The sequence below is a fragment of the Sarcophilus harrisii genome, chromosome 1 (genome assembly GCF_902635505.1).
Source record: "Sarcophilus harrisii chromosome 1, mSarHar1.11, whole genome shotgun sequence".
In the NCBI taxonomy this organism is placed as follows: Eukaryota; Metazoa; Chordata; class Mammalia; order Dasyuromorphia; family Dasyuridae; genus Sarcophilus; species Sarcophilus harrisii.
The window spans coordinates 180823439-180849900 of NC_045426.1; the positions used below are offsets into that span (position 1 = coordinate 180823439).

The following is a 26462-nucleotide window of genomic DNA, read 5'->3' on the forward strand; positions in this document are numbered from 1 at the left end:
CTAAACCAATAAAGTGAATTATTTTCAAGAATAACGAAACAGAGAAAATGTGATCCATAAATTGACTTCTTTGTTCTGGCAATTGACTAAGTGACACTTAGTCATCTCTAAGTGCCTGGAGAAAATAAAAGGCATCTCTTTTGTGAAACTCATGAACAATTAGGCAATTGTAGAGTGTGGAATGGGAAAATGGAGAATGCAGAATAATATTGTTTTATGCTTTTTCTCCTTTTTATTTTTATTTTCTCAGGAAAAAAGTGCTTGGGACAGAGTTTTTCCTCCCCCTTCCCCTATTCCTCCTCCTTCTCATCAGCTTTTAAAAAGATGTTTACCATTTGTTCTGGATGGAGTAGAGGATTTATACTATGGTCCAAATATGAATATTACTCTCTTAGTCAAGAAGCAGGTTGTGATCTCTTGTATACTGACCATGCTGTTAGTAGCAGACATTTTGAGCTTGTATCAGGGATCCACCAGGTCTGATGAATATTCCTCCACATTTTTCTCTTCTGAAGTAAATTCCACAATCTTGTATATGAGATCTGAGCACACTATTGATGATGGCACCATCTTTCCTTTGTACTCAACCAGGAGGAGCTAAGGGGATCTCTTTCTAAAGCTAGAGAATACTAAAGCAAAAAAAAAAAAAAAATTAATGATGCAGGTCAATTCAACAAACAATTATTAAGGAACTAGTAATGACAAGTAGGGAAGCTAAGTGGCCTGATGGTAGAGAGTTGAGCCAAGCTCAACTCTCAACTTTCTCTTTCGGGAAGACCTGTGTTCCAATCCTGCCTTAGACATTTACTAGCTATGTGTTTCTGGGCAAGTTGCTTAGCCCTATTTGCCTCAGTTTCCTCATCTGTAAAATGACCTGGAGAAGGAAATGGCAAACTATTATAGTATCTTTGCCAAGAAAACCCCATGGGCAGAGAAGTTCATGAGGTCACCAAGAGTCAGACGTGGGCTACCTAGCAAAGTTTTTGTGAAGATCAAATGATATAATAATTATAAAGTATTTAAAGGAGTGATATATAATGGTTTTCTATCTTCATTATAATTTTTATTATTTTCCATTATCCTTATAATCATTAATTTCATTGTTGTTGTTATTCTTCTTTTCCCTGTTCTATTTTCCCTGTAGAGTTTTAGGTCATGAGATCCTTCTGACTTCTTTCAAGTCCACTCTAATAAAATAAAAGGGCAGAATAAAACATATATCCCACCTTCATTTCCTCTTTATTGATTAAGATGAAGTGCTCTCTCATTTCCCACCAAGGTAATTAATCCTCTTGAACCAATTATTACCTTCTCACACCCAAAGCTATCCTTCCTAAATGTCTATTTTATATTTAGTGACACCACTATTCTCCTAATAATTCAGTCTCTAAATATGAGAGATATTACTGATTTTGTCCCTTTTATTCATCCCTCAGTCATCAAGACTTACATTAATTGATATAAAGTGAAGCAAGCAGAACCAGGAGAACACTACACAACAACAGCAATATTGTATTATTAGAACTGTGAATAACTTAGTTATTCTCAGAACTGCAATGATCCGACAATTCCAAAAGTTTTTTGCTAGACTACTCCCAGAAAAAGAACTGATATTATTTTGAATGTAGACTGAAACACACTATTTTTTGTTTGTTTGCTTGTTTGAATTTTCTTTCACAAAATGACTAATGTGGAAATGTTTTACATGATGGCATATATATATAATCTACATTAGATTGCTTACTATCTCAGGGAGGAGAATGATGAAGAACGAAAGGATAAAATTTAGAATTCAAAACTTTAAAATAATAAAAAAAATTTCAAAAAATAAATATAATTTTTTTAAATGACAAATGTTGGAGCAAATCTGGAAAATCTAAGACTCTAATTCATTCTTGGTAGAATTGTGAACTGATCCAATCATTTTGGAGAGCAATCTGGAATTAACTGTACATTTTGACTCAATTATACCACTATATTTCCAAAGTTGCTTATTCTAGAATATATATACATATATATGTATATAGAATACATATATATGTATATATATTCTAGAATGTTTACAGTAGTTTTCTTTGTGAGGGCAAAGAACTGGAAACTGCAGGGATGCCCATCAATTGGGGAATGGCTGAACAAATTGTGCCATATAGTTGTGATGTAATACTTCTGTGCTACGAGAAATTATGAGCTCACTTATTTCAGGGGAAAAAACATGGAAAGATGTACAAAATAATGAAGAGCAAAATGAACAAAATCAAGAGAACACTGAATCCGGGAATAGCAATATTGTTTTAAGAATGACTTTGAGTGAATAATTTATTTTTTCTATTTTAAATATCCAAATTAACAGTAAAGTTCATATGAAGAAAGACACTGTCTGCAACCAGAAAAAGAATTGATAAATAGAACTATGTGTAGAATAATTTTACAGTTTGTACACACACATTATATATATATATAGATATAGATAGATAGATAGATATAGATAGATAGATAGATATAGATATAGATAGATAGATTATACACACACACACACACACACACACACACACACCTATTTGTGTCTAATGGTAGCCATCTCTAAAGTGGGGATGGGTGAAGGGAGGGAAGAAAAAAAAGACATTAACATGATAATTTTGTTGGTTTGAAAGGAATAGCAAGTTTGCAGTTTCATGTAGAATTCATTTTTTTTACTGTGCTATATTGTAAAAATGTTTTATTCCATAAATTAAAAATAAAATTTTTAAAAATTATCTAATCTCTCATGTCGTTTTACTATTATCACTCCTACAACCATAATTTATGTCCTTCATAAAAACAAAACAAAAGAAAACAAAAACTTTTTCTCCTCTGCTTTGGTATTACAACTTCTTAACTGAACTCCCTGCTTTGAGTCTCTTCCCTGTATAATTCATCCTGCGCAGTGATATTAGATTCATCTTCCAATCCTGTCATCTGCTTGCTCAAAAACCTTGTTACTTTCTCAAGGCTTCCTCAAGATAATTTAAAATCCTTAGTCTTACATTGAAGATCTCCCATAATTTAGCCCTAATCTGCTTTTCCAGCCTCACTTCCTACTTCTCCCTTTCATAAAGTCCATTCTTCATCCAAACTGAATTATATAATATTTCTTCAAACAATTTCTGTACTTTTCTATTTCTTTGCCTTTGCTTATTTTTGTCTCTATATTTAGGAACAGCCTTTTGTTATCTCAGTCATTTGAAATTATCCCCAAAATGTTAAGGCCCATCTTAAATGATAGTGTATTCATGAAGCTTTCTTATTCCTCCTCAGCAGAATTGATTTCTCCATCTAAACTCTGGTACCTCTTTGTTTGGATCTTTCATATGTATTTATCACATTATGCCTTTATTATAATTATTTGCGTTTAAAACATTTGTTGTGCAATGTCTAAATAGGAGAGGGGTTCCCTCTCGATAATGAGGTTCTCGTTGTCATGTTTATAGATATTACACTGATTGTTCTGAAATAGTAGAGAACTTCTTTGATGAAAAAGAGATTGGCCTATCCATTTACAATGGAGGGAAAAGAGTACATGAAGAATACATATTGCTTAGATTGTGGCATATAATTAATTGAATTAATTCATCATCCACATACATTTTGGACTGACAATATTGATAAACAACTACATGGACCCAGAATTGGACAGGGAGAGATCAAAATGGATTGTTTGCGAAACTGCACAGTGATTTCAATGATCCAAAGAGTATTGTTACCATTAAAGTCCAACCCTTTCCCTCCAACAACCTTTCTTTTTAACACCTACATTTTTCTCTTTGGCTGTGACTCATGGAACTTCATGATTTTAGAGGGGATTCATGGTGAGTCTTAGGAGATTTTGGCATATTATCAGTAATTATGAGTATGAGAAATGGCAAAAAAGCAGCCTCTATTCCACCAAAGAGGTGAAAAAAGAAGTGCACCAGTCATATACAAGGAAGGATAGAGTGAGAAATGGATATTTTTTCTATTTTTCATAAAGAACTAGAGGTCAGATTTAAGCCTATTGAATTGATTTTCTATTCAAAACCAATCTCATATATTCCAATCAAACATGCATTTTCTAATATACACATCATGTTAAAATTGAAGAAATAAAGAAAACATTTTAAAATAGTGTAAGAACCTTATCACTTACTAAGAGATAACAGTATATCTTTGATTCTCTAGTAAACATAGTATCCGGCATCTAGTAGACACTTTATAAATGCTTATTGAATTGAATTGCATTGAATTTATGTAAACTTGAGGAAAGAGGGAAAACACAAACATTAATAGGGGATCAAAAAAAGGCTTCCCATCAGAGATGACACCTGAATGAAGGCTGGAAGGAAGCCATGGATTCCAAAAGATTGAGGTAAGAAGAAGAGCATGAAAGACAATCTATACAAAAGAACAGATAGAAGAGGAAGTAGCATAGTTCAGGAAAGAGCAAGTTGCCAGAACACAATGTGAGAGAAGGGAAATAATGTGACATAAGCTTGGAAAAATAGGATTTTAGCTGTCTAGCTATGGAGTTTTTATTTTATCTTAGAGTTAATAGGGAAGTATTGAATGTTCTTGAAAAAGGAAATGTCATGTTCAGATTTGTGCTTTTAGGAAGATTATTTTGGTAGTTTTGTGGAGAATGGATTAAAAAGAGGAGAGAATGACCACAGAAGGACCTATTTAGGAAGCTAAATCAATAGTCTAAGTGAGAAACAATGGGTGCCTGGAATAAAATGGGAATGTTGATATGAGCAGAAAGAAGGTACTCTTTTCCCTCCATTGTAAATGGATAGGCCAATCTCTTTTTCATCAAAGAAGTTCTCTACTATTTCAGAACAATCAGTGTAATATCTATAAGACACTTGGAGTTAAGGGATAGAGCATAGATGATTATCTAGCAAGAGAAACTGAGAAGAGCAGACTGACAAGAGGAAAATAACAGAACCACAAAAATAGTGAGGCGGGGGAGGGCAACAATGTCAAATGCTATACAGATAATGAAAGGTGAAGACTGAGGAATAGTCATAGAATTTAATATAGGAAAGACAACTGAAAGTGATGATGAGATCTGAGACTTGAGAAATAAGTGAGAAATGAGGAAAAGGGGTCAAGCAGTGTAAGTATATTTTTCTTTCATGCTAGTTTGAATATAAAAATGGAGGAAAATGGACAATAGCTTGAGGGTAAGTTAGGGTCAAGTGAGGATTTTTTTGGGGGATGCAGGAGAACTGAGCATCAAGGAAGAGTCAGTGGACATGGAAAGATTGAAGATTACAGCAAGGCAGGGAGTAAATGGACAAGCTTCTGAAGACAGGAAGGAATGGGAGGAGAACAAGGAAAGAAAGTGGCCTGGATAAGGAGAAGAGTCATCCCTCCATCAACCAATCCACAAACATTTATTAAGCACCTGTGATATGCAAGGTGTTTGCTGGGTGTTGGAGAAACAACTATAAAAGAATTTTCAAAACAAATACAAGATAATATGGTGGAGGGAGATTAGCAACTGGTGGAGGGAAGAGTGAGAATCAGAGCAGATCTTCTGAAGATCTTTCTTAGTTTCTCCACCTGCTAGAGTTTTTTTCTTGAAGGTTAATTACCTTGTATGCATTTTTGTGTCTTACATGCACCTAATTACATGTTTTTTCTTCCTTTAGAATGTAAGTTTCCTGAGGGCAGGAACTATTTTTGCTTTTCATCAAATCTCTAGTCCATAGTATAGTGCCTGGAACATAGTAAAAGCAACTAAGCAGAAACTTGAAGGAAACTGAAGTGAAAGTGAGAAGATCATTCTAGGCAGGAAAGGTGAGCAACGCAAAGGTATGAAAACAGAAAATGGACTGTCTTGGGTGAGGAATAGCAAGCAGGCTAATTTGGCCATATATGGAATGCATGGAGGAAATATATATATATATATATATATATATATATATATATATATATATATATTTATATATATATATAAAGGCTAGAAAGGTAAGATGGGACCATGTTATAAAGAGGGCTTTATATGCCAAATAAAGGAATGATCCTCATGTGACAGTGAGTAGAAACCTGAGTAGTAATACTGGAAAGAGACTTAAAGCGAGATAGCCATTATGAGTAAGGTAGCAAGTTAGGTGCTTTTTGCAGCAATCTAATAAAAGGTGATGAAGGTTCAAACTAGGATGACAGCTGTATGAGTGATGAATAAGTAGATGTGAAAAATATTGTAGCTTGGAAAAACAAGATTTGTCAACTGATTGGATATGTTGGATAAATAAGAGTGAGGAGTTGAAGATGACATGGGAGTTACAAACCTGAGTGATTAATAGAATGGTAGTGTTTTTGACTCTGGATATTATTATAAAGATTGTTAAAGGCTTTTTGTAGAAGGTGGGATTTTAGTTAAAATTGTAAAGAAGTTAGGAAGGTCAATAATCAGTGAGGAGAAAACAGAACATTCCAGGGCTAGAGGGCAGTCACAGAGAATCCCTAGAATAAAGAGATGAGTATCTTATTTGTGGAATAGATGGGAGCCCAGTGTCACTGGACAGAAGAGTGCTTTCCTGGAACGCTCACCTGCCATGCCAATTTCCTCCCATCAGTGAATTTCTTTCAAGTTTTCCATTTTAGAAACTGAATGAAACCATTCTTCTCTGGGTTATACTGTTGAATCTCTAGACATCACCACCATCCTTCAACATGGGTATATGCTCTGCCCACTGAATATTTATATGTTTTCTTCCCCTACTAAACAGTAAGGTTCTTGAGGGCAAGAACTCTCCAGTTTCCTTTTTTAGATATAACTGTCTCTTTTTCCTCTCTAAAAACTGCTTTGTAGCTAGCTAAGAGAAAACTGTCTGGGGCTTAATAAGAATATTAGCATAAAACATCCATTGGTATGCACATCCATGCCAATTGTGGCATTTATGCCATGACAGGGGCATTTGGTAAATTACAAAACTGAAAACACATGGACTGACTGAAGGAAATAATTATATCTCAAAGCAATTTGTCTGTCTCATTGATAATAAGAGATATAAATTGACTATCTCCTGCTAAAACTATCCTGAAAATGTAGGCACACACAGTTTCTGCAAGTATTGAATTAGACTTTAGACAGCTAGCTCTCCTAGACCTGTATCAGTTATGTTGATAGTTATATGAATCTAGGCAGGATTACAGATCCAAACTCCATATCAAGACTGCAAAGACATGAAAAAGAGAGAAAAATAAAGAGAAATCAAGACCAATAAGGAAAGTGGAAAGACATGTATTGACATTTTGTAGACATATCCTCACACACACACACAAAAATACCCCAAAGCACATAACTACTAGAGACCAAAGCAGAGGTTGGGATGAAGGTAATGAAATAAGTATGTAATTTGGTCCTACTATATGTTAGACATCATATTCCCATAACAAGCCTTTAAAATGGGTGCTATTGTAATCTCCATTTTACAGAGAAAGAAAATGAAGCATATTGAGATTAAATATCTTTCTCCAAGTCACACACTAGCAAGTTTGCAAGATTGGATTTGAACTCAGGCTTTCCTGATTCCAGACCCAATGCTCTATCTACTCTACCACCTAGTTGCCTTATGAATGAAAAAGACCAAGAGCTGATCTTTGCAAGGAAATTGAAGCTAGAAGAGGAAAAAAAATGACAAATTCTTAAAATTCATCAATTTGGAATTAATTGACTTATAGATCCATTGGGGTGAATTGGTTGCCTAGAGCTACTGTAGTTTAGAGTCACTGCTTTGTTTCAGGCTCATAAGAAGGGAGAGAAAGATATGAAATGCATACTTAGCTTTTAGGAGAAGACTCAAGTAAGTTGGATATTGACCAGAGAGAACCAGAGCCAACAATGGTTTTTATGTTTCTGAAATCCCAACCTTTTAGAGAAATATTGAAAATTCCTATACCTTTGTTCCTAGACAATTTCAAGCTTTTGAATAGTTGAGGGACATAAGTTTCTAGAGAAAAAAAATGTAGGGACTGGCAGCTTTGGTTTCTTGGGAGAATAGTGGATTGCATATGTGTCTCTTCATTGGAAGAAACAACAAAAATTGGATCATGACTTGGAGAGCGAGAGACCTGAACTCTGTCCTCTTCTCATACTATAAGTTATTCAAACAGTGCAGGTCTGATGGGAAGGGGGCTGACTTTCTAATAACTTCTAGTTTATTTCCCTTTTGAGTGTAAGTCAAACCACAAGATAACACTGAATCTAGAAAATTGGACAAATTATTGGGCAGAAGCTTATAGGCTGTGTTGTATCTTAATATGTATAAACTATTTATGGGCTTCTACAAGTATTTGGTGTGTTTTATGAATTTTGGATACTGAAATTGATTAAAAAAAGGTTTTATATATATACATATTTACATAAACATATATGCATATACAATGCATATATATCATACATGAATACTCGCATAGAACATTAGCTGTTATGTGAGGTTTCCTAGAGAAAACTCAGGGAGAAGGATTACAAAATGAACTACAATGACAAGATTTTTGTGAAACCTCCCATTTTTATAAAGGCAGACCTTCAAGTTGGTCTAGGCATATAGTTTCATCCATTTGAGAAACTCCCAATTTGGAATTCCTTCCATTGAATTAGATTTTAGAGAGTTGCCTGGGGCATTGAAATGTTAAGTAATTTGTAGATGGTCTCTTAAACCAAACTCCAAGGCTGGAGCTTTAACTACTGTGCCACACTATCACACTACTATATATATATATGTGTGTGTGTGTGTGTATACATATATATGTGTGCGTATACATATATATTTATATATGTGCGTATACATATATTTATTTATATATATATTTATGGGTGTGTGTTTATAGATGTATATGTGCATGTATGTGTTTATAAATGTATATGTATGTATATATGTGTATATATAAATAGATGTTCAGAAGTATGTGTAAATGAAAAAAAAATCTGAAAAACAATCCCCTTCTTTAATGGGGACAGAATCCCTAAAAAATAATGTGACTATTTATGTTCTAAATTCTAGAATGTTCCTTCTAGGGGCAAAGCCAACCACATTGACTTGGTGTTAGCCAGATACAAGTTCTGCTATCAGAGAGAAACCCAAGGACAGAATTTAAGAAAGGCTAAATTTTACTTTTAAAAATAAGAATTCTAATTTTTTTTGTTTAAAAAAGGAAAAAAAATTCTACTAAAAGGAAAAATATGCTTATAATTCCATTTCAGGAACACAAAGCATATGGTATGAGACAATTTTTTTGGATCAAGGAATGATTGCCAACTGTTGGCAGCTTACTGTAATTTGTGGGTTGTCTTTTTGAAACTGAAATAACTTCTTGGATACTGCAAATCTAAACCCATCATTTGACAACAAAAATATCATATGCACAGAGTAGATATAATCCCATTCTGAAATATATTGCTCCTTCATATTATAGCCAGAAAACTGGAGACAGATAAACTATTGCTTTAATGGTTAGCAGTCTGCTAGATTCTATTCACCATTTTTTATGCAAAATGAAGTCCAGAGAGTCTGGCCCCATAGAGAGAGCCTCAGACTGCTAAAAGAAGCAGCCAGTGAATGAATTGTACTGTTTTTTCCTATAATAAGTGATCCTTTTGGATCATTGTACAAATAGAGACAAAATAAAATGAAGAGTTGACCATTATGAATTTTTGAATTATGTAGAAATCTAAATCTATAAATTTCAAACCATTTGAAAATATTTTAAAGAACAATCTTTTGCAGGGGAATCCTGTGTTTTAGCTCCCTACCCACTCTCAATTCACCAGATAATTTCCAACTTTTCACTTGACATCATAATGTATAGATAAAGCATAAGAGGCCTGAGGAGATCACAGCCTAGGGCAGTTTGGATGTGATTTATAAATATTTTAGGGTTGTCAGAAATACCCGAGTTATTCAAGGGCCAGAAATGAAGAGGTTCAGTCTAAGAGAAGGGAAGATGGTCACTGTAATGATAGCTGGTATTGGACAAAAGGTTACATTAATGTTACCTGCTTCCATTTAACTTGGCCAGCTCATTGTCTTCTGTGTGATTGTCCTTTGATGTTAGAGGTAACTTTGTGAAAGAAGCTTTAGTTTTTTCACAATCTGTCTTCATTTTTTAAAATTTATTTAAAATAAATTAGAATTTAAAATTTATTTAAAATAAATTAGAATTTAAAATTTATTTTATTTCTCCCTAGTTAACATGTAAAAACAATTTTTCACACTCATTTTTAAAACTTCGAGTTCCAAATTCTCTCCTTTCCTTCTTCCCCATCTTCTCACCTTCTTATTAAGAAGGCAAGCAATTATATATAATTACTGTAAAAGAAAACATAAACACCCCAAAAAAACACCATCAAGAAAAATGAATTGCAAAATGTTTGCTTCAATCTGTATTTAGATATCATCAGTTCTTTATCTGGATATAGATTGCATTTTTCACTATAAGTTCTTCAGCATTGTCTTGGATCATTGTATTACTAAGAATAACAAAGTCATTGAGAAGTGATCATCTTACAATATTTCTGTTACTTTGTATGCAGTACATTTTACTTTGCACCAGGTTATGTAAATCTTTCCAGGTTTTTCTGAGAACATCCTGCTCATCAATCCTTACAGCACAATTGTATCCATCATAATCACCTATCACAATTTATTCAGCCATTATCCAATTGCTAGGCATCCACTCAATTTCCAATTCTTTAACACCAGAAAAGAGCTGCTATAAATATTTTTGGTACATATAGGTTCTTTTACATTTTTTAAATCACTTCTGAGATATAGATCTAGCAGCAGTATTTCTAGTCCAAAGTGTATGTATGGTTTTATGGATTTTTAAACATAGTTCTAAATTGCTTTACAGAGTGTTGAATCAGTTCACAACTTCACCAAATGTACATTAATGTCTCATTTTTCCTACATCTCCTCTAACATTTGTCACTTTCTTTTTTTGTCATATTAGCCAATCTAATAAGTATGAGGGAGTAACTCAAAATTGTTTTAATTTGCATTTCTCCAATCAATAATGATTTTGAGCAATTTTTCATATGATTACACATAGTTTTGATTAGTTCACCTGAAAACTACATATCTTTTGATCATTTATCAACTGGGGAATTGTTCTTACTTTTATAAATTTGACTCAATCTTCTGTATGTTGGAAAAATATGATCGTTATCAAAAAATTTTGCTTCAACATTTTTTTTCACAGTTACTATTACTAACTGAATTATTACCCTCCATCCTATTTCCCCCAGTTTATTCTATTTTCTTTCCTTTAACCCTGTCCTTCCTCAAAAGTGTTTTTCTTTTGACTCCTTGCCTTCTCTAATTTCCCTTTCTCTCTATCACCTTCTCATTTCTCTTGTCCCCTTCTACTTCTATTTTCCTGTAGGGTAAGATGGATTTCTATATCCAATTGAAATGTTTGTTATTCCTTCTTTGAACCAATTCTGATGAAATAAGCCTCACTCACTGACCCTCATCTCCTCCTACTGCCCATTCATTTTTAAAAGTTTTTCCTTCCTCTTTTATGTCAGATAAATAACTCACTTCTTCTTTTCTCCAAATATATTCTTTTCTTATCCCTTAATTTTATTTTTAGTGTTATCATCCTTTCGTATTCAACTCATAACTGTCTGTTCTTCCGTCTTAATGATGAGAAAGTTTTTGTGAGTTACAAATACTTTCCTATGTAAAAATATACCATTTAACCTTATTAGACTCATTATTTTTCCCTTTTCTGTTTACCTTTTCATGCTATTCTTGAGTCTTGTATTTTCTATTCAACTCTAGTCTTTTTGACAAGAATGCACTGATTATCCTTTTTTTTTTTTTTTTTTTTACCATTTCCTTTTTTGCTCAGTATTTGATTTTTGTTTAAAATTCTAGCTTCTCGAAATGAATGCTGAGCGAAATGAGCAGAACCAGGAAATCATTATATACCTCAACAGCGATACTGTATGAGGATGTATTCTGATGGAAGTGGATTTCTTCAACAAAGACAAGATCCAACTGAGTTTCAATTGATCAAGGATGGACAGAAGCAGCTACACCCAAAGAAAGAACACTAGGAAATGAATGTAAACTGCTTGCATTTTTGTTCTTCTTCCCAGGTTATTTATACCTTCTAAATCCAATTCTCCTTGAGCAACAAGAAAACTGTTCGGTTCTGCACACATATATTATATCCAAGATCCACTGCAATCTATTTAACATGTATAGGACTGCTTGCCATCTTTGGGGAGAAGGCGGAGGGAGGGAGAGGAAAAATCGGAACAGAAGTGAGTGCAAGGGATAATGTTGTAAAAAACTACCCTGGCATAGGTTCTGTCAATAAAAAGTTATTTAAAAAAAATAATAAAATTCTAGCTTCTTTGCTCTCTGGAATACCATATTCCAAGCCCTCCAATCCATTAATGTAGAAGCTGCTAATTTTTGTGTTACTCAGATTCCACAATAACAGAATTCTTGCTTTCTGGATAATTTCATTTTTTTTTCTTTTTCTTGTGAAGCAATTGGGGTTAAATTACTTGCTCAGGGTCACACAGCTAGTAAATATTAAGCATCTAGGCTGGTTTTAAACTGAGGTCCTTCTGATTCCAGGGCCAATGCTCCATCCACTGTGGCATTTGGCTGTCCCTCAATAATTTCTTGAAAGATGATATCTAGGCCCCTTTTTTGATCAGGTCTTACTGGAAGTCCAATAATTTTAAAATTATCTCTCTTAGTTCTATTTTGCAGGTCAGCTGTTTTTCCAATGAGATATTTTACATCATTTTCTTTTTTTATTCTTTTGGTTTTGTTTTATTCTTTTTAAATCTCTTATAAAGTCATTAGCCTTGAGGAGATTCAGGCTAATACCAAGAGACTTGTGATCGAAAGAGCCATCTCCATCATGAGGGATGACTTTGGGAACTGACTGTGGATTACAACATAGTATTTTCACCTTTGTTGTTGTTGTTTTCTTGTTTTTTATTTTCTTTCTCATTTTTTTCCTTTTTGAACTGATTTTTATTGTGTAGCATGGTAGATTTGAAAGAAACATGTTTACCATATATTGGATTACTTGCTGTATAGGGGAGAAAAAGGGAGAAAAATTTGTAACACAAGGTTTTGCAAGGGTGAATGATGAAAACTACTTTTGCATATATTTTGAAAATAAAATCTATTATTAAAAGTTATTAGTTTCCATTTGCTTAGCTCTAGTTTTTAAGAAATTATTTTCTTCATTGAGCTTTTTCAGTTCTTTTTCCATTTGGCCAGTTCTATTTTTTAGAAAGATTTTTTTTTTCCTTCAGTGAATTTTTGTGCCATTTTTTATTTGGATAATTGTGCTTTCTAAAGCATTCTTCTCCTTAGTGTGGCTTTCTTCAGCATTTTTGTGTCTCTTTACTAAATTGTTGACTTGTTTTTCATAATTGTTTTGCATCATTCTCATTTCTCTTCCCAATGTTTCTTCTGCTTCTCTTACTTGATTTTCAAAATCCTTTTTGAGATTTTCCAGGGCCCAGAAACCAGTTTTTTCTTGGGGATTAGGCACTTTGACTTAGTTATTTTCTGAGTATATGTTCTGATCTTCCTTGTCACCTTAGTAATTTTCTATAATCAGAATATTTTTTGATGGTTTCTCATTTTTCAAGCTTATTTATTAGTTGACTTTTAACTCTTTATTTAAAAAGGGCTCTGCTTCCAGAATGGAGGGTGTACTGTCCCAAAATTTAGGAATTTGTGCAGCTGTTTTCAGAACCTGTAAGTTTTCATTTCTTCAATTCTTCCAAAGTGGTATAAGGAGGGTTCTGCTCTACTATGGCTGTAAGTTTCAGTGTGCTAATGTTCCTCTTTGCCAAGAACTGAGTCCTTGGTCTTAGAGGAGGAGTGATGAGGCAAGGACCCACTTGGATGATCAAATATGAAGTCCATTTATTTCAAGTTCTCTCAACCTTAAATACCTTAATACAATTACATTACCACAGAACACTGAGCATGTACTAACTATAAACACCTTGCTATTAATATGTAAATGCCTCTTTACTGCAAGTATCTCTGCTTCAAGTAGAACACAGGTTGTCATGACCTTGTGACTTTTCAGGAAAGCCAAGAGCCCTTAGGGGAGATAGGAAGCTGAACCAGGCATTATCCTCTGGGCTGAAGAGTCTTATACCTCATGGAGCATTCCCCTATTGTCTGTGGCCCTATACAGTAAGTAGCAACTGCTGATGATGATTCAGGCTTCTCACACCTCCTTTTGGTTTGCTGGGGCCTGGCAAGGCCTGCACTGGACTTATTCTACTCTTACCCAGGTGTGACAGATTTTTCCTGATGACTATGCTCCTTCAGGAATTGTTTTGCAGCATTATTTAAAGATGTTAGAAGAGCTTTGGGGAGAGCTCAGGCCAGTCATTGCCTTTTCTGCTATCTTGGCTGTGCTCCTGAGATCTGGAATTCTACATGTGACTCTCCAAATATCTGTTTTTATACAACAAAAGCAGATTATTTGAGAAATGAAAATATTCAGTCAAAATATAAAGAGATTTTGGTATAAAAGAAGGTTAATTTTACTAATAAAAAAAACCTAGAATAAGCAAGATGAAAACATAGTGTGATTTTTGTTGAGTTTTTGATTTCCCAAGTTCTTTAATGAAAACTGTGCCATTGAAAACATAACCAGATAATGATAACTTCCTAAATTAATTATTTGCTATTGAAACATATCCCATAAGAAGGCACATTCTAATTTTTTAGAATTAAAATGATCAATTAAAAAGATTATTGGAAAATTTAGACATGAGATAGCTAATTATATCCAGTGGCTCAAGTTTTCAAGAAAGCATCATTTTATTTCGAACTCAGAAAAAGAGAAAGGGAGAAGGGTACATTTAATGAAAGGCAACTGTTTGCTGATCATCCTAAATATAAGATCTAAGACTGATTTAATTTAACATTCTGTAAATAGAAACTTCCTTCTGTGTTCTGTTGTTAAAATAGTAGGGGAAAAGGAAATCCCAGATTAAAAAAAAAATCAAGGGACATATAGAAATGGTTTTCCAGTTATTTTTATTCTATTATTTGATCAACTCTAAGAAAAAATGGATGAAGAAAACTATCCAATTGCTGAATTGAGAAAACTCATCAGAGACAATAATGGTAATTCATAACAAGTAATTTCTTAGTATTCATTCTAGGCACTTGATGGAATCCAATCAAATTTTGCTTTGAGTGGGCTCTTTAAACCTTAAAAGGAAAAAAAAAAGGTGGATGGAAGGGAATTTTAAATAGATGTCAATAAGGATATTTTAAAAAATTAAGGACCATTCTCAGTAAAAATCAGTGAGTGATTTTTTTAATAAGGGGAAAAAGATTTTCATCTAATGAAAGCTGTGGCCAGGCAGTCACAAGCAGTCATAAAGAAACCTTTTTTTTCCCCTAAATGACTTTTGGAGAAAAAAATTTTTTTACAAGAACTAGAGCCATTCTTCTAGAAATTTCTTATTGGTATTACTATCTTTGTATAGATGCTAATATTATTTGATCTATTAATGTTTCTTGGATGTATTCTGAAATTCATTTGATTATTTGTGGAGTAAGAAAGGGAACACTTCAGAAGAGAACAATGAATTGTGATGAATGGTTATTTTTCTACAAAGAGCGATACTAATGTTGTTGGTATCCTGCTCCTTATCTTTCAAAAGTTAGACAAGGATAAACCAACAGAAATGAACCAACAGGCCCCCAAGAACAACTTTACTAATCTCCTCACTAGTTTATTGCCAAAGTAATGAAGCTGAAAAAATACTTTCAAATCAAAAATCTCTTTTATTTCAGACCTGCATGGTATCATTGAAAATGATGAATAATTTCAATACCTGTAAAAGGTACTCATAGCTCATCAAATTAAGATGCTGCTTATTTTACATGCAGCTCATGTGACACTGTTGTATATGAGTAACAAAAGTATAAATGCTTGTTATTCTTAGATCTACTTTTGTATTTAAATGCTGGTGCTAAAGCCTTCTTGGTTAAAAAAAAAAAAAAAAAAAAAAAAAAAAAAGATTCCCAGTGTCTTCCAATAGAAAACAACCAGCCATTTCAAAAGAAGCAGCCATATATCAGAATTAAGAAACCAAAGCACTAAACCCAATCCTAAGAGACTTCCAATGAAACTCTACTTTCTGTGATTTTACTCAGCAAAGACACTGCCCCATGGAAGGCTTAATAAAGGACAACACATACCCATGTGGTGGGTTATTAGTGTATTGAATTATAATTTTTATTGGAATCATTTCTTTTCCTGCTATCCAATGCTTAAGGGAATCTATTTATATAAGTGGCTGCAGGATAAATAAGCTAGCAAATACAAGTGACAATATCTTTTGGAATGAAGATAATTATAGATTATCATATTCTAGAAATATCAGATAGTCTTAAAGTGATATGATTAAATAAGGTCCTTTAAAACTATAATTCACCTAAGAATTTTAATACTTCACTATATTTCCTTTTGTTGCTTCTAGGCTATGAATTTCAAGATTTATTTGTCACTATTCTCTATATTTTCTGCTGTACACAGTATTTGTGGGCTATGGCAACCAATCCCCTTGGGCTTTCTTTTGCTTTAATTTGCATAAACACAGGCATCATATGAATATTCAGTGAGTGGCTTTGCATTAACTAAGTGCCCTTAATCAGCTTTTCAGCTCAGTTTTATTGGTTGCATGCACAGTCAGTTATTCCATCCAGAAAATCTGAAGGCCCTACAAACTAACCAGGTAAGGACTATAATTCCTTGATGCATTTAATGAAAGAATATTATCATTTGATTACATAGGTTCTAGAGAATGCTAAAAGCATGGTGGGTTTCTTTCTTTTTTTTTTTGTTTCCCCCCTATGTTTTTCTCCCCTTGGTGGTCAGGTGGGTGCATGATTCTGTAATTTGCATAGACATCAGCTCTTTATGAATAATTCATCAGGGTTATTTTAAACACTAGGCTTCTACTTTGGATGGCACTAGGGTACTGCCATTTGATTGGTTGTATGCTGTTTTCATCACCAGCAAAATTCCTATAACATGAAAGCAACTAAAGTAGCTGAATTGAATGTACAGTATTTGTTTTTTGAAAAATGTCTGTTATCTTTTCAAAGCAAATTGTGCTGCTCCCCCCACCATTACTCCCCTTCTCCAACATTAGTGCTTCTAGCTTTTCATGAAAAATACATTACAAGCTCAAATGTGGCTACCGTTTGTAGACTTGACCAGTATCTGTGATTCCTGGAGAATGAAGGAGAAGCTATATTCCTCCTGAACTTGCATAAACATGAGCGACATGTAAATAAGAAGCTATCACATTCATATGGTACATGTTACTGAACTCTGGACAGCTCCATTGCTAGACTGCAGCTATTTTTCTTTATCCAAATAGTGTCATTGAATAGATGATTCTCAGCATGTTTCTTGTACTGTAAAGTAGAATGTATGTGGAAAAAAAAATATATATATATATACACATACACATACGCACATCTCTCTAGCTATTTATCTTATATATATAATTACACATGCATACAATTATAAAAATGTAAACCTAGTTATATATATAGATGCATATGTACGCATATTAACATACATGTAAGCTCTGACAAATTGTTCCTCTTTAAATATATAATTTATGATTTTCTTTAGCCCACTTACTGATTCTTTAATTTCCCAACTCTGAGAACAATTAGGATGTGGGAGAGGTTAATCAAGGTATGACCAAAGCAATGAATTTAGAGATTAAGGGATAAATCATTAACATAATTTATTACAAATAAAGAGTACTGTCTTTCATTCTTTAGCTTCCTTTGAGGGCAAAGATATGGCTGCTCAGGGCATCCTTTGTTAGTGACTAACATTGGCCTCTTTCAGTTCTGATAGCAGAGACTAGGTGACAAGCTTCATGCCGTGTAAACACCCTTACTCACAAGCACCATGGAGCTGGGGCTTATGGGAACTGGATGCAGCCTTTGGCACAGTCCATTTATAGTTTCTCTGATCCACAGAGCAGTGAAATACAAACAAGTTGCTAAATAACAATGATTATAGAAGTCTTATTAAATGATATGTGCAATCAATGAATCCATATACTAAACTATGAGTGGCTCTGTGCATATTTTCCACACAATGTGAGGATGAGGTATGTGCTAAAGGTATGTGTAGTTAGAGGCAGTACAAGAAACCTACAAATTCCTTGCTCTTCAGCAAAAATTCTACTTTAAAATTCAGCCATTTCCCTTTAATTTCCACATTGTCATGCAACATTCTTCATTGACTTCAAGGAAGAAATGTGATGCAAATGACATGGAGTTGATGTGCTGCTGAAACAGAATGAAGATAACCATTTTCCAGGTCTCCTGAATTCCTATGCCTCTCATAAAATTAGTATACTAACAAGAAAGATAAAGATATGTACTAATTTTTCTTACCATGTTTTTGCTCATGGGACGTTAGCTGTTGACCAGCTTTCAGATATTTTGATTTCTTTAGAATCAAAACCTTAACAAAGTATTGCTTCACTTACTTCATATTCCCTGAAATATTTGGACATTTTATGTTTTGAGCACATTCTAATCTTTCGTACCAAAACATTTGTCAAATAAACGAGATAACTTGGAGATAAAAAATTGAAAACTATGTTGTTGTTTTTTTTTAAAAGGGAAGAAATGTTTTGTTTTCTCAGAAACATATTCGCTTCTTTTACAAATTACATTTAACATGGAATTTTAAAGAGTAGTTTAAAATTCACATTGATTGCAAGCTATGTTTAATTAAGTCTTGTAAGATTTAATATGTGCACTGTGCATTTAATCATCAACTATTAAATGTTTACAGCTATAATTAACACCAAGCCATCTTTAATACATTAAATAGAGATTTGAGATTTAGTACCATTTAACAAAGGAATATGCTCATACTAGCAAAGGCTTGTTGAAAAATTACTCTTTAACAAAAACCCAAATAAAAATGTTTGTGATTTTTTACTTTATATTTGTCTCAAAATGTCATACTTTGTGCCCAAAAAAGGAAATTAAAAATTAAATTGTACCATCCACATTAGAGCAATTTTAATCATAAAGCTAAGCCCTAACTTTTTATGGTTCTGCCACACTATAAAACAATGACATAATATTTGACTTAAGTTGATTATGGTTTAGTTTTAAGGTTTTATTAATTTAAAGTTTGATTAAGAAAAAGAAAGTAATATTTTGTCAGTCCCTTTGTGAATTTTACTTTCCCCTAATAAACAAAAATGTGTTTCCTTTGTCTGTTAGATTATCTTTAATAATTACTTCTCTGGAACTGATTAAAAGTTTTTTTTTAAAGAAAAATACATTTAATATAAATTTGGAAACTACAGAAATGACATTTAAGACCTTTTGATTGTTTCTCTACTTTTTTGGTAGTTCTTTCTAAAAAGGGTAGGTACCATTTTGTATCCCCTTCAAGGTTTTCAGTGAAAATAACAAATAGTACGATAAAGACAAATTGAGGAAGTTTTTGAAATAAAAAGGTCATATTTTGCATAGAGTTCAAATGTTTTGGAGTATGATTTTGATTTCCAATATAATAGACCCATGCTTAGTATTGTATCACCTTATATTTCATTTCATTTCCAATTTTGTTTTCTTTTAATAAACTATATTAAAGTTATAAAGATATAAGGAACTTTATTTTTCTAAATATTAAATAACATGCACAATCCTTGTGTCATGATTTTTTTCTTCTAATTATATGCTTCATTTATTTAGCATATGAAATTTTCCATAAAAATATTAATGACTGGAGAATTTCAGTCATTAAACCTATGCTAATATTATTGCAAACTAACTTGTTCGAAGACAAAATCCAATTGACAATATATAAGGTCTCTGTAATGTCTAGCTGGTTTTACTTTTTAAAAACAAATTGATGTTAATATTATGTTGTTTTTTTGAATCAGACAAAGCAATGCATGAACCTACTTTTGGTCAAACCACAGTTTATTCAGATAGTCTATGAAATATCATCAGAAAATCCTGAAAATGAGAGGTACAAATACTTAGCTGATATAGAGACCTTAGATTCAAATTTCATTATTGTGCAGAAACAAAAAAATTCTTGACAAAGTCATTACAGGCAATGAGTTAACAGGCTTTGGTACCCATATAGAGACCTATTTGCTCACTCTCTTTGGTCTTGACATCTGGGGATACTAAACCAAAATGAAAATCTACTTGGAACATTCTAACGATTAAATAGAAAAATTAAATTTTTGTTTAGTGAAATCATGAATGAATTTTCCCTATAATTTCCATAGCTTGTATTTGTATTGTAGTTTGAGTGCCCTCAATAAAAGATTGTCAAAATAAGAAACTTCTTTTTTTTTTAAAGGAGAAAAACAGAGTTGTTTAGAAGAATGGATACTGGACCATGAATTAGAAGCCCTGGATTCTAGCTCTGCCACTCACTAGCACTATCAATTCAGTCAAATCTCATGACTCATTTTAGTCAAGTGAGATATTCTCTCTCTCTCATATATATATATATACACAAACTGAAAGTAATCAATTTGTGGTTGGTTTCCTTGTCTGTAAAATGGGAATAATATCTGTCCTACCTACATCATCATTGTTGTTCATTGGTTTTCCATCCTATGTGCATGTCTGATTCTGTTTTTTTTTTGGCAAAGATATTGAAATGTTTTGCTGTTTACTTCTCCAATTCATTTTACAAGTGAGAAAAGTGAAGCAAACAATTAAGTTACATGCTTAGGGTCACACAGCTAGTAAGTTCAGAGCCTCATTCTGAAGTCAGGAATTTGACTCTTCCTGACTCAAATCCTGGTACCACTTAGTTGCCCTTTAGATATATCATAACTTAGTTTTGATATTGAATGTGATCATTTATGTGAAAACTTTCAATTGCTTTACTAAAGTAAAAAATTAATCACAAGATTTCTAGGAATACTGAAATTCAGAAATAATACCAGAGTAAGGTAGTTAGAAATGTATAAAATAAATATGCCTAGTTTTACACTAAATGGCCTTAATTCTCTAAGTTTGTCTGTCCCTTCTGACTCTGAGAAGAGAAAAATGCTTTCTATACCAGTATGTCACTACAAATATTTTGGCATTTGCTTACATAGTTGTTCTAAATTAAGCTTATTCATTAGATTTATCATCTACCATCTTAATCTTCCTTTTGTGGAAGAAGCCTACTAATTGAAGATTTGGTTTTTGGCATTCCATTAATATTACTTACTATTAATCACTTTTATTAATTACCTATTCCCACCCTCAAGAAGGGGGAAAAAGGAAGTATAATGAATACAGACAGTGTTTCCATTATGCCAAAAAGCACAGAATTGTAACCAACACATAGTTTACCCCCAAAGTTCTCTTCCTTGCACATATATTTAATTATATTATACTGTCTGCCATGCAGCATTTTGGTTTTTCAGTTCTTCTAATTGAAGATCCTACTAGTTAGGGTTTGGTACATTTCATTGAAACTTTATTTGGAATTTCCAATCATTCCTAACCTAATTGTTTCCATTGCTCATTTAGTGGAAAGAATAAAGGTTGATATTTATATATTTTCTATCATCTATCTATCTATCAAGATTATAATCAAATTCTTATGTTAGCATTGGAAAGCACCTTTTTGTTAGAATCCAAAGAAGTAAAGGGAGTTTCCCAAATTGAATAACACTGATTAATGATAGAGCTGGAACTGGAAAGAATAAAGGTTGATATTTATATATTATCTAATCATCTATCTATCTATCTATCTAGATTATAATCAAATTTTATGTTAGCATTGGAAAGCACCTTTTTGTTAGAACCCAAAGAAGTAAAGGGAGTTTCCCAAATTGAGTAACACTGATTAATGATAGAGATGGAAATTTCATAACACTAACATGTTTCTAAGATTTCTTTTTGTTGTTGTTGAATTTTATTTCTTTTCCATTAACAAGAATTTATTTTCTCTCTTTCCCATTCTCTGACCCACTGGGAGAACAAATTCACTTGAAAAATGTATATACTGGAGCATAATAAATTCCTGAATTGGCAATGTCCATGAATACTTGTATACTGTCCACCTTGAATCCATCACCTCTGACAACATATGGATAGCATATTTCATCATAGGTTCTTTAGAATCATTGTCACTTTGTTAGAGTTTTTAAAGTCTTTCAAAGTTGTTTGTCTTTATATTGTTATGTACATCAATCTCCTGATCTTACTCATTTCATTCTGCTTCAATTCATACACTTTCCCCCAGCTTTCTCTGAAATTGTCCCTGTGTCAATTCCTATGGCAGAATACATTAATGTAACATAATTAATGTACCATAATTCAGTCATTCCATAATTGATAGACATTCTTTTAGTTTCATGTTTTTAGTCATTATAAAAAGGGCTAATATAAATATTTTTGTACATATAAAAACTTTCCCTCTTGGTATAGGCTTAATAGTGATATTACTAGGTCAAAAGATATGAACAACTTAATTTTTTGAGTGCATAGTTACATATTTTTTTCCAGAATAGCTTTACCCATTCACGGATCCACCAATATAATAACATGCTTATTTTACTGTAGCTCCTCCAATATTTGTAATTTCTCCTTTTTTGTCATCATTGTTAATGTTCATTTTCATAATTATCAGTAATTTGGAGCATTTTAAAAATTATTCCTATTGACAGCTCATATTTCTTCCACTGAAACCTTTCTGTTCATATCCTTTGACAATTTATAAATTGGGAGGTGATACTTATTTTTATAAATTGAACAATTTTTATAAATTGAATCATTTAGTAAATTTCTAAGTGGAATTTAAAAATCCCCAATCTTCTTCTGTCAGACTAGAGATGGAAGTCATGTTTAATATTCCCCCACAATATATTTGGAGTTGAAATCTGAAACTAAAAAATTTTTAAGTTAAAATTTTAAATGAATTACAGAAATATGTTTTAAAAGATTGTACATGTTTAACCTGTAGATGGCTTGTGAGGATAGTAAGGAGGTGGGGAAGAAAATTTTGGAATACAAAATTTTGCAAAAATTAATGGTGAAACTAAAATTTTAAAAGGAATGAGAATGCAGAGTAAAACGATTCAGGGGGAAAAGCACAAAAGTGGCCATCAGGAGACCAGAATTTTAGATATGGCTCTTTCTCTAACTACCTATGTGGTCTTGAAGAAATCAATTGACTTTTCTGAACCTCATTTCTCTCACCTATAAAATAAGATAAAGTTTCTGGATTTGATCGTTAAGGTCACTTTGTGATCCTATGATGTTATTCTTATGCTTGACAACCAGAGAGGCTCGTAGAAAGAAGTGCATAGTAGTACAAAGTTGGAAATTATTATACAAATTAGAGCAAGGTGGAAATGTTTTGCCCTGATTAATTGCCAACTACACCATTCTGAGTTGGACCGGGCAGACTTGACCTTCTGGGAATTTATTAAAGCATCTCTTAAGCTCAGAACTCACAACAACCATGCAGCTAGCTCTTCTTCGGTCCCTAGCCCCTGCTGGTGAGAAGATAGTTCACAAAAAGTGATGTGTAATATATCAATTTATTTTGAAAATTAAGTCAACAAAATTATTTGCTTTAATTTTTTTTTAAATAGAATTTTTAGTACTCCCCTAAGAGAGACTGTTTTGACACAAAATAGACATTGAGATTATACATCTAGTGATAGAAGAGACATCAGAAAGATTTCATCCAAGTTACTTCCATTTTACAAAAGAAAAATCTGAGACTCAAGGACATTAATGGGTATGCTCAAGGTTATGTAAATAAATATCGGGGCAGTGTTTGAGCTATGTCTTCTGAATTCTGAGTCAATGATTCAATGATCCTTCCCCCTCATTTCATGCTGACTCCTTTTTCCAATTTATGAGTAAAATAATAATAACAATAATAATAACAATGAATAATAATCACAGTTAACATTTACCTAGCACTTACTATGGACACTTTGCTAAGCACTTTATAATTATTATATCATTTCATCTTTCAACAACCCTGGGAAGAAGGTGCTATTATTATGCCTATTTTACCAGTGAGGAAACTAAGGCAAAGAGATCATACAAACTAATGTGTCTGAGACCCAATTTGATTTCAAGTGTTCTTAACTCCAGTTCAGTGTTCTATCCACTGTACCACCTAACTAAAAACTTCTAATTAAAAGGAATGAGAGTATAGAAGAAGGGGGCTGCAATGTGCAGATAAATCAAGATATTTGGAATTGTAATCCACCTTTCACATTTACTTGCTCTGTGACAATAGATGACTTTTTCACTCTCTTTCATTCTTGGGTTGTTTTGTTTTGTTTTGTTTTGTTTTTGTCTGTAAATGGACTTAATAATAGTTGTACAACCTATATGCAAACCTCAATGAAGCTATATGGATGTGAGATTTTGTTAATTAAAAAGAAGCATTATAATATATTTGATCTATAGGGTTTTGTTTGTTTTTTGATATTCAAGTTTTCTGTAATCGAAACAGTGAATGACATTCAACCTTGTGAAATAAGTGATAAATACAGCTTTATATAAGTACCCTGACTCATCCCATCAAGTATCCCATCAAGGAGAGGTTTTTTTTTGTTTTTGTTTTTGTTTTTTGTTTTGTTTTGTTTTTACCGGCAAGATGTAGTAGAAAAAGTACTATACTTGAAATCTGATGATCAGCTTTGTCACTTTTTGTGTGAAGTGGGACAACTGTCAGGTAACCATTCTGTACCTTCCAATTCCTCATTTGTGAGAAAGGGTTATGATTTGTGCAGTAGTTGCATCAGAGGATTGTTGTGCAGATCAGATAAAATGTTGAATGTGAAAGCATTTGATATTTTTAAAATTCTTGGGAAAATGAAAAGTTATTAGTACTAGCAAAAACACTCATGATTTTAATTACTGCTCAACTGAATCTTTTTTCTTGATAAGATTAGGATTACATTTCAAACAAAAGTGGACTATTTTTTTGAGAAAGGGAAAGGAAACAAAAAACCTAGAATGGATTCAATGTCGTGAGCAAGTTAATTTTTTAAATAAAATTGATAAATTTATTCCAGAATGACTTTTATATACAGAGACATTAATACCTGTTTTCTAGTCTGGACAATTAACATACTAACACATGAAGTTTTAAAAAATGCTCTTGCTAATGATTGGGACTTCAGATGGAAGTATAAAGTTACAAGTGAAATTTAAACTTTAAAATTTAGAATTAAATTTTATTATATTTATATTTATTATTTACTTAAAATTAAAATTTTGACATTTTAAATTTAAAGAAAAACTTTTATAGTGAAGTCTGCTGCCTATAATATAGGAAATATGGTATACTAGGCCTAATGTCAGCAACACTGGGGTTCACATTCCACTTCTGATATTAGTTATAAAACTATAAGCACATCATTTAACCTCTATGATTTTCATTCTCTTCATCTTTAAAATGGGAGGGAAATAAGAATAAAAATGTTATTTGCTTTAATTATCATACAAGATCATTATGGGTTTCATTTTAAATAACATGCATAGTTTTTTGCAAACTTTTAAATGCGACATAAATACCTATTTTGACAATTTTGGTGAGAGGTAATGTTAGAGAGCTTGGCTGAGAGCCAGGCAAATCTAGATTTGAGTTCTTCTTCTTATACATACTATCTAGGGGGTCATTGTGGGCAGGCTCTTAGCTTCTAGTGTTCTCAGTGTCAAACTCAAGGGCCACCGGCAACCTGCAAAACTTCCTGGCTACCCAAGAAGATAAAAATGAAGTTGGAAACTGTTTAGCAAAATAAAATTTAAACTACAATGCAATATAAATAATGTTAAATTTTTGGTATTCTGTCAATATGAATCCCACACGGATCTGAAAACACTCTATTTAAGTGATATTCAAAGTTGCAGAGAAAATGAGGAATTTTCCCCATCCAGGAATTCTCTGTATCAAGGAAATCATAAAAATAGTGGCAATTCTTATAAATATCACTTTTTTATTATTATTAACACTGATTAAGAGTCATTCATTTTGAATGTTGGAGGGGATGAGGGAAAATTAGGACCCTGAAGCATTGTTGGTGGAATTGTGAACGAATCCAACCATTCTGAAGAGCAATCTGGAATTATGCCCCAAAAGTCATCAAACTGTGCATACCCTTTAATCCAGCAGTGTTACTACTGGGCTTATATCCCAAAGAGATACTAAAGAAGGGAAAGGGACCTGTATGTGCCAAAATGTTTGTGGCAACCCTTTTTGTAGTGGCTAGAAACTGGAAAATGAATGGATGCCCATCAACTGGAGAATGGTTGGGTAAATCGTGGTATATGAATATTATGGAATGTTATTGTTCTGTAAGAAATGACCAGCAGGATGAATACAGAGAGCATTGGAAAGATTTATATGAACTGATGCTGAGTGAA

At 32.7% G+C, this 26462-nt stretch overlaps 1 long non-coding RNA gene across 1 annotated transcript in view; it reads right to left on the minus strand.

Moving 5' to 3' along the window:
• Positions 1-288: 288 nt before the first annotated feature.
• The window catches only part of LOC116423413, a 94609-nt gene continuing 68435 nt past the window's right edge, over positions 289-26462 (minus strand). Inside the window, exon 3 of the long non-coding RNA XR_004234023.1 lies at positions 289-629. This is a non-coding gene — a long non-coding RNA (uncharacterized LOC116423413). The remainder of the gene's footprint in view (positions 630-26462) is intronic.